General features: G+C 40.6%; 1 long non-coding RNA gene across 1 annotated transcript; it reads left to right on the forward strand.

Annotated features, from left to right (window-relative positions):
* The first annotated feature begins 6,183 nt into the window (after positions 1-6,183).
* On the forward strand, positions 6,184-7,284 carry LOC123651856. The gene is made up of 2 exons (XR_006740827.1): positions 6,184-6,810; positions 7,057-7,284. It is a non-coding gene; the product is annotated as an uncharacterized LOC123651856 (long non-coding RNA).
* The last annotated feature ends 1,655 nt before the right edge of the window (positions 7,285-8,939 follow it).

The following is an 8,939-nucleotide window of genomic DNA, read 5'->3' on the forward strand; positions in this document are numbered from 1 at the left end:
TGATATGATCAGGTGATTTTTGTATTTCAGTTTGTTTCTGTGATGTATCATGCTTATTGATTTGTGAATATTGTACCAGCCTTGTTTCTCAGGAATAAATCCCATTTGGTCATGGTGTATGATCTGTTTAATATATTTCTGGATGCAATTTGCAAATATTTTGATGAGGACTTTAGCATTTATATTCATCAGCGAGATTGGCCTATACTTCTCTTTCTTTGTAGTATTCTTATCTGGTTTTGGAATTAGGATAATGCTGGCCTCATAAGAAGAGTTTGGAGGTATTCCTTCCTCTTGGATTTTTGGAATCATTTGAGGAAGATAGGTTTTAGTTACTCTTTTCAAGTTTGGCAAAAGTGCACTGTGAAGTTGTCCGGACCAGGACTGTTGTTTGCCAGGAGTTATTATTACTATTATTACTACTACTTCTATTTTATCATTTGTTATTGGCTTATTCAGATTTTCTGATTCTTCCTGATTTCATTTTGGAAGATTGTATTTTAAAAGAAAATTTTCCATTTCATCTACATTGTCCAGCTTGTTGGCATATAGCTGTTCATAGTATTTTCTTACAATCCTTGGTATTTCTGTGGTGTCAGTTGTTATTCACTGCTTTTATTTCTGATTTTACTTATTTGGGTCCTCTCTCTTTATTTCTTGATGAGTCTGGCTAGTAGTTCATCAATCTTGTTTATCTTTTCAAAGAACCAACTCTTGTTTTTTTTGTTTTTTGTTTTTTTAGCCTCTGTAATTTATTTCTCTTCTAATCTTTATTATTCCCTTCCTTCTACTTATTCTGGCTTTTCTTTTTGTTATCCTTTTAACTATTTAAGTTGTAGAGTTAAATAGCTTATTATTAATTTTTCTTGTTTTTTTGAAGTAGGCCTATAGTGCTATGAACTTTCTTCTCAGGACTGCTTTTGCTGTGTCCCAGAGATTGTGGGTTGCAGTGTGTCCATTTTCATTTGTTTCTAGAAAAATTTTTATTTCTTTCTTGATCTCCTAACCCAGTAGTCAGCAAACTCATTAGTCAACAGAACAGCAAACCGCAGTTTGTAAGCTGCATGTGGCTCGCAAGCCGCAGTTTGCCAACCACTGTCCTAACCCATTCATTGTTTAGTAATGTGCTATTTTGCCTCCATGTGTATGAGTGTTTTTTTAGTGATATTGCTGCAGCTGATTTATAATTTCATTGCATTGTGATCTGAGAAATTGCTTGATATGATTTCAATTTTCTTGAATTTGTAGAGACTTGTTTTGTATCCTAACATGTGGTCTATCTTTGAGAATGACCCAAGTGCACTTGAGAAGAATGTATATTCTGCAGCTTTGGGGTGAAATGTTCTATAAATGTCAATTAAATCCATCTGATCTAGTGTATTGTTAGAGTCTCTATTTCCTGGTTATTTTTATCTGGAAGATGTATGCAGTGAAGTCAGCAGGGTGTTAAAGTCCCATACTATGACTGTATTACTATCGATTTTCCCCTTAAAGTCCTCTAGAAGCTTTCTTATACATTTAGATGCTCCTATACATTTGGGTGCATATATGTTTACCAGAGTTATTACCCTTATTGGATTGATCCCTTTAGTATCATGTAGTGACCTTTATTGTCTTTTGTAATGGCCTTCATTTTGAAATCTATTTTGTCAGATATAAATATTGTTATCCCAGCTTTTTTTGTAATATATTTTTTATTGATTTTTTTACAGAGAGGAAGGGAGAAGGATAGAGAGTTAGAAACATCGATGAGATAGAAACATTAATCAGCTACCTTCTGCATACCTCCCACTGGGGATGTGCCTGCAACCAAAGTACATGCCCTTGACTGGAATTGAATCCGGGACCTTTCAGTCCACAGGCTGATGCTCTATCCACTGAACCAAACCGTTTAGGGCTATCCCAGCTTATTTTTGTTTCCATTTGCATGGCAAAAAATTTTTTTCATCCCTTCACTCTCATCCTATGTGAGTCTTTTATTCTGAGGTGGGTCTCTTATAAACAACAAATAGTTAGCTCATGTTTTCTTATCCATTTAGCTACCCTGTCTTTTGATTGGAACCATTTAATCCATTTACATTTAAGGTTATTATTGATAAGTACTTATTTATTGCCATTTTAATTCTGTATGCCTAGATTTCTCTATATATATATATTTATTCTTCTCATTACAGCAGTCCCTTTAGCTTTTCTTGCAGTGCTGGTTTGGTGGTGATAAACTCCTTTAGCCTGTTTTATCTGGGAAGCTCTTTATTTTACCATCTATTTTGAATTATGGATATAGTAATCTTGTTTTCAGATCCTTGCTTTTTATTACCTTGAATACTTCATGCAATTCCCTTCTGGCCTGTAGAGTTTCTGATGAGAAATTAGCTGAGAGCCTTATGGGAGCTCCTTTTTATGTAACAAATTGCTTTTCTCTGGCTGCCTTTAAGATTCTCTCTTTGTCTTTAATTTTTGGTATTTAAATTATGATGTGTCTGGGCATGATCCTGTTTGGGTTCATCTTGCTTGGGATTCTCTGTGCATCTTGAATTTGTATGACTTTTTTCTTCCAGATTAGGGAAGGTTTTTGCCACTGTTTCTTCAAATACATTCTCTGTCCCTTGCTCACTTTCTTCCCCTTCTGGCACTTCTATTATGCAAATATTGTTTACCTTTCATGTTATTCTACGTCTTCCTTAAGCTGTCTTTGTGTTGTTTCTTTTTGTTTTCTGATAGAGTGATTTTTTTTTTGTACCTTGTCTTCTAATTCACTTGGATTCCACTAATCTGTGGTATATTTCTTCCACTGTGCTCTTTATTAGTGCCATGTCATTCTTCGTAGTTACTATATCTTTTCTCATGCTATTGAGTATCTTTGCCATTATCCTAAACTCTATGTCTGATAAATTTTCTTACTTCCGTTTTATTTATCTCTCCTTCTGGATAATTATCTTGTTCTTTCCATTGGGGCTTGTATCTTTGTCTCCCAATTTTGGCTGCCTGATTGGGTTTGTGTCTGTGCTTGACCAAACCCAATTCTTGACCAAACCCAATGGGAAACTTCTGTTATGGGTTAAATTATGTTCCCCCTTAAATATATTTTGAGATCTTAATCCCTAATAATTCAAAATGTGACCTTCATATGGAAATTGGTTCTTTAAAATAAAATTAGGTCATTCAGCTAACCTAAACCAGTATAACTTTTATCCTTACAAAAAGGGGAAATTGGACCCAAAGACATGTACACAGAGAGAAAGCCATGTGAAGATGAAGGGAGAGATCAAGGTGATGCATCTACAAGCAAAGGAATATCAAAGATTGACAGCAAACCACCAGATGCCAGGGAAGAGGCATAGAACAGATTCTCTCTCCCAGCTCTCAAAACAAACCAACCCTGCTGATACCTTCATCTGAGACTTCCAGCCTCCAGAACTGTGACAGAATATACTTCTGTTATTTAAGCCACCCAGTTTGTGGTACTTCGCTACAGCAGCCCTAGAAAATGAATATACGTCCACGTAGACTTTTGGGGTCCTCACTATATGACTCCTTTCTCCCTGCAGCCAACCTCATGAATTCCATTTGCTTTCATAGCTCCAAACTCTGGTATTTGTTTTCTCAGCTCAGTGGGATTGCTGGACTGTTCCTGGGCTCCACCTACCTATGCTGTAATAAGGAAGCTGTCTTCTGTGAGTGGATGCTGGGCTTGCTTTATGTGCTTCCTTCTCTCAGAGATTGCAGTGCACCACCTGTGGTCCCATACCCAGAAACTGCTGTGTCATACACTTTGTTCATGTTTACAGTTGTTTATGGTGAAAGGCAATCCCAGTCTCTGTTACTCCACAATGGCCATACATGATATTCCTGTTCTAAAAATCTTTCTTTGCAGTAATTCTCTCAATAACTCTGCGAGGGCAGGTTATTATCCACATGAGTCCCAGGTAAAAAATGGAGGTCTTAAATAAATAACTTTTCCAAAGATATATCTATAAATGGTGGAGCTATATTTCGAATGTAGGCCTTTGGCTGGAGAGTCTATGCTCCTAAACTTTAACATATTACCTTACATAATAGGTGCTCAATGAATGCATTTTGAATAATTAAATAGACACTGTCTCTTACACCTTTGTTGGCCATTTACCTTCTGTTCCACTCACTCAGGAAAATCCCAACATCACATCAATCCACTATCTTCACCTATCCTGCACTCAGACTTTTAAGCATGCTGGAGAAAACCACACTTCCAGGGAGAAGTTATCTAGGCCTTAGAAAATACCTAATAATTCTGTATTTCCCTAGTCTTTGCGTTCCATTTCCTATTGATTCTCATCTCAAATACCGTATTTTTCGGACCATAAGACGCTCCGGACCATAAGACGCATCAGTTTTTAGAGAAGGGAAATGAAGAAAAGAAGATTCTGAAACAAATAGTGTCCTAAAATATTTTATGTGCATTAAAACCCAACATCACAGTCATAAACACATGAATCAACCCTGTAAAGTAAACAGCAGCATTTAGAACCATTTTAGAGCCAGGCAAGCACACAGAGACCACACAGAGCCGGGCAAGTAAAAAAACTTTTTTTTTAAAGTATATGTGTAGGCTATATTTGGACCATAAGACGCAGGGACTTTTTCCCCCCACTTCTGGGGGGAAAAAAGTGCGTCTTATGGTCCAAAAAATACGGTACCTTTTTTTCCCTATTCATTATTTTAAGGAAAAACACAATTTCCAGCTGTGACGTCTCAGCTTCCTACTCATTCCTATAAATTTGACGTGTACTGGCATCCAGCTTTCTCACAAACAGTGTTTCTCTCTCTATCGAAGGCTCGCCCACTTTTAGCTGCTGCCCAATGTCTTTCTTCCCTTTCATGGCCGATCTTTGGGAAGTTTTTACATCCGTCTGCACTCCCTCGCACCCCCTCACCTGCAGCTCACTCTATCACCCAACCTGGCTTCTGTACGCATTATCTCACTCACTCAATAAATGGCTTCTAATTTCACAAATTTCATCCTCATGCTTTCTTTAAATGCATTTGTTATTCTTTATTAACTTCTTGATTTGGACGCTTAATACATTTTTTCTATTTATTAATATAAACATTTAAGCCAAAGCCGGTTTGGCTCAGTGGTAGAGCATCGGTCTGCAGACTGAAAAGTCCCAGGTTCGATTCCGGTCAAGGGCATGTACATTGGTTGCGGGCACATCCCCAGTAGGGGGTGTGCAAGAGGCAGCTGGTCGATGTTTCTCTCTCATCGACGTTTCTCTCTCATCGATGTTTCTAGCTCTCTATCTCTCTCCCTTCCTTTCTGTAAAAATTCAATAAAATATATTAAAAATATATATATATAAACATTTAAGATCATGAATTTTCTGCTTCATTTGTGCCTTATACATTCTTAACTATGGGATTTTTTCTATTGATTTTTAAATTGTTTTGTTTTCCTCATTGATACAAAAGAGGTCATTTAAAATTTCTGAACAGCAATCTTTTGTTTTCTGGGGATTTTTTGTTTTGTTTTGTTTTGTTTTGTTTTAGAAAATTGGGTTCTTTTTCTCTTTTTCTTTTTAAAATATATTTTATTGATTTTTTACAGAGAGGAAGAGACGGATAGAGAGTTAGAAACATCAATGAGAGAGAATCATCGATCAGCTGCCTCACACGCCCCACTTGGGATGTGCCCACAACCAAGGTACATGCCCTTGACCAGAATTGAACCTGGGACCTCTATCCACTGAGCCAAACTGGTTTTGGCTGTTTTCTGATTTTGTAATTAATATCTATTATATTGATTTCTGTTCAAAGTATGCTATTTTATATTATTTTTACTTTGGGAAAGTTTTATAGTTTCTATCTGGTTTTATATACAGTCGATTTTTTTGATATCCCATGAATTGCTTTTGTTTTTTCTTTGTCTTTTTTTGTTAATCCTCACCTGAAGATACTTTTCCATTGATTTTTAGAGAGCATGGAAGAGAGGAAGAGAGACAGAGAGAAACATTGAGGTGAGAGAAACAAATCAACTGGATTCCTCCCTACTGGGGCTGGCTGGTAGATCAAGTATTTACCCTTGACTAGAACTGAATCCGTGACTCTTTAGTTATCCAGAATACACACACCACACACCTACATGCACACATGGGCACACTCACTCATCAGTCGCTCCATGCCTCACTTACCCCATCTGAAACTGAGGCCAAACCAGCTAGGGCCCTATGAATAGCTTTTAAAAAGCCATTACTTTTGGCTGTGTCCACGGGTGTTGAAAGGAAGGAGGGTTGGGGCTGCTAGCGGTCACCTTTCCCCAGAAGAAGCCCACCTGGGAGTAAAGTCACATCCAACAGGAGCCGAAACTGGAGGTGAAGCCAAGGCACCATCTGGGACCCTGGATCCAGCCACGCCTGAAGGCGATCATGCCTTTAGACTTCCCAGTGTTTGCTCTGAGCTGAGCTTCTGTCCTGCACCTGGGGGCAGAGCCAGCCTGTGCTCATCTTCCCCGTCCCTCCGCCTCCTCCTGACAGATGTTCTGTGGTTGGTTTACAGTGAGGCCGTCCTTTGACGTGACTCCTCCCTACTTGGAATAAAATCTGCCTGTAATTGGCTGGAAAAAAAAAAGAACCATTACTTTTGTTTTCTGATTACAGAGTTCAATATATAGATTAACCAAATTTATATTATTAATTACATTTTTATTCCTTCTCCATTTTCATTTATTTAGGCAGATGTGAGTCTAAGAAACAATGTGAGATAGATAAATATGGGGCCACCCAAAGAGGGGGAACGTTCCCCCAGTGTCCTGCCGTAACCTGCCTGAACAAACATGTATAGACTAGAGCATGAAATCTGTGCAAGAGTAGGCCTTCCTTCCCCCACTGCCAGCACTGGCTTCCCTCTGGCACCTGGGACCCGGGTTTCCCTCCAGCCACTGGCAGGCACCGGGACCCAGGCTTCCCTCTTAGCTCTGGCTTCATCTGGAAGGTTGTCCAAAAGGACCAGTCTAATTAGCATATCATGCTTTTATTATATATGTGTGTGTATATATATATATATATATATATATATATATAGATATATATATATGTATTTTTTCCTTAACATTTTGGACAAGATTTAGTATATTGACTCAAGTTTAAAAACAAAGAGTGTGACAGGAAATGCTTGCAGAGGCTAGTGTACCAGCCGATGTGGGGGCTGGGACCGCGGGTGGGGAAGTGTGCATGCTGGGCCTGGACCTTCCCTGGCTGAGGTGTGCCAATGTGCACAGGTATTTAGTGACATGGTGTAGAGAGGCAAAAAGATAAAAAGTAAAAATTCCAAATGTATATGTTTCCTTATTGCCCTTTCCTTGCCCCCAAATCATCACTTCCTGTTTCTGTACCACCCTGTTATGGGGAACTCTGAGCCATGCGCGGCGCCATCTCCCCTTCTACCTCGGCCCTTGCTGTGACAGACAACTCCAGCTACAAGTGTCGTGTTCTTAGCTTCCCTGGCTCCCACTTTGCTTACCCTCATGCTCAGACAGTGCCTCCTGCTGGTAAAAGTCGGATGTGAGTCTGTGCTTCAGGGTCCTTGGTCCCTGTGAAGGCAGAGACCAGAGAGAAGGGACTGGGCCGGTGTCTCCAGGGGACCAATTTGGATGGGTTCACCAGAGACCAACTGCATGTGGCCAGCAACTTCAGTCTTTCCAAGCCCCCAAGGCAGTGTGTGTGTGTGTGTGTGTGTGTGCATGTAGGTGTGTGGGTGTGTACATATGGGTATGTGCATGTAGGTGTGTGGGTGTGTGTACATGCATGTGTGTGCGTGTGTTTGCAGTGGATATGTGCATGTATGTGTATGCATGTAGGTGTGTGGGTGTGTATGTGTGCATATGGGTATATGCATGTAGGTGTGTGTGTGTGCATGTGGGTATGTGCATGTGGGTGTGTGGGTGTTGTGCATGTGTGTGTGGGTGCATGCCTGTGGTGTGTGCACTTAAGTGTGTGCAGTGGGTATGTGCATGTAGGTGTGTGCATGTGTGCATGTTGGTGTGTGCATGTAGGTGGGAGGGTGTGGTACATGTGTGTGGGTGCATGTTTGTGGGTGTGTGCATGAAGGTGTATGTGTGGGTATGGGTGTGGGTGTGTGCGTGTAGGTGTGTGGGTGTGGTGCATGCTTGTGGGTGTGTGCATGTATGTGTGGGGGTGTGTTCATGTAGATGTGTGCATGTAGGTGTGGTGGATGCATGTGGGTGTGTGCATGTAGGTGTATGGTGTGGGTGTGTGCATGTGGGTACTTGGATGTGCTCTGCTTCATGAATGTGTGGGCTGGAGGCCTTCTGGATAACAAGGTCTGCCTGACATGAAGTAGTTAACATTCTCCCTGCTCTTAGAAATGTACATTTTCAAAACATAAAAACCATAATAAATGTTTTGAATATTTTTTAAAAGTAACCTACTGAGGAAAATGAATGGAGAAAGCGATTTGCTTCATGTTTTCCCCGATTGTTGCTGCTCCTTTCCTCTCACCCCTGGGACACTCGTGAATTAAGTTCTGTTTTTATTTCTCTCCTCTAGCCCAGACACAAACCTGTTCATTTTTCCTTCCTTCTCCGCTGGCGCCGGTGTGAGGAATCCCTTCCTGTATGATTGGTTGCAGACAGCGTTGCATGGTGTTGCTGCATACAGTGCGGGCGCTGGGACCGCCAGTAACGTCAGTGGTTGTTATGAAACAGCAGAAGCCTGTGTGGCTCCTGAGAACGGGCTAGGGAGTGTGAGACGCAGCCTGTCCTTGCTGTCAGCGCAGCAAGGAGCAGAGCATGAGTGTGGCTCTCCAGCCCGGGCACCTGACCGGTGGGAGCTGGATTCCCAGTGAAGCATGGAAAAAGGGCTGAGAGCAAGATACAGGCACGGAGGCTGAGTGAAGGGGATGTCCCAATGCATGGTAGGCAGTGATTTCACAATTATACAATGTGA

The sequence above is a fragment of the Pipistrellus kuhlii genome, unplaced genomic scaffold (assembly GCF_014108245.1).
Source record: "Pipistrellus kuhlii isolate mPipKuh1 unplaced genomic scaffold, mPipKuh1.p scaffold_m20_p_9, whole genome shotgun sequence".
In the NCBI taxonomy this organism is placed as follows: domain Eukaryota; kingdom Metazoa; phylum Chordata; class Mammalia; order Chiroptera; family Vespertilionidae; genus Pipistrellus; species Pipistrellus kuhlii.